This window comes from Penaeus monodon, chromosome 25, assembly GCF_015228065.2.
Source record: "Penaeus monodon isolate SGIC_2016 chromosome 25, NSTDA_Pmon_1, whole genome shotgun sequence".
Lineage (NCBI taxonomy): Eukaryota > Metazoa > Arthropoda > Malacostraca > Decapoda > Penaeidae > Penaeus > Penaeus monodon.
Window position 1 is genome coordinate 1867562 of NC_051410.1, and position 217 is coordinate 1867778.

At 41.0% G+C, this 217-nt stretch overlaps 1 protein-coding gene across 1 annotated transcript in view; it reads left to right on the forward strand.

Annotated features, from left to right (window-relative positions):
• The window catches only part of LOC119589423 (autophagy-related protein 101-like), a gene marked incomplete at its 3' end in the record, with an annotated part of 88441 nt that overhangs the window by 85457 nt on the left and 2767 nt on the right, over positions 1–217 (forward strand).

The following is a 217-nucleotide window of genomic DNA, read 5'->3' on the forward strand; positions in this document are numbered from 1 at the left end:
TTCGTAAACTATGATGTATCTCTCCATCATGAGAACACTGTCTACATACGGTGCTCTTCGAAGTTGTGGTTGTTGTATAGTGCTGTCTTTTTTCATGCTGTAGTTTTTCATATTAACGACGGTGGCTGTCGATGGTATTTGGCATCTCTGCTTGGTCCAAGGCTGTCTTTCCTTTGCCATGTTCATCACAAAAAAGGACTTTTTCTTCCACAACAAG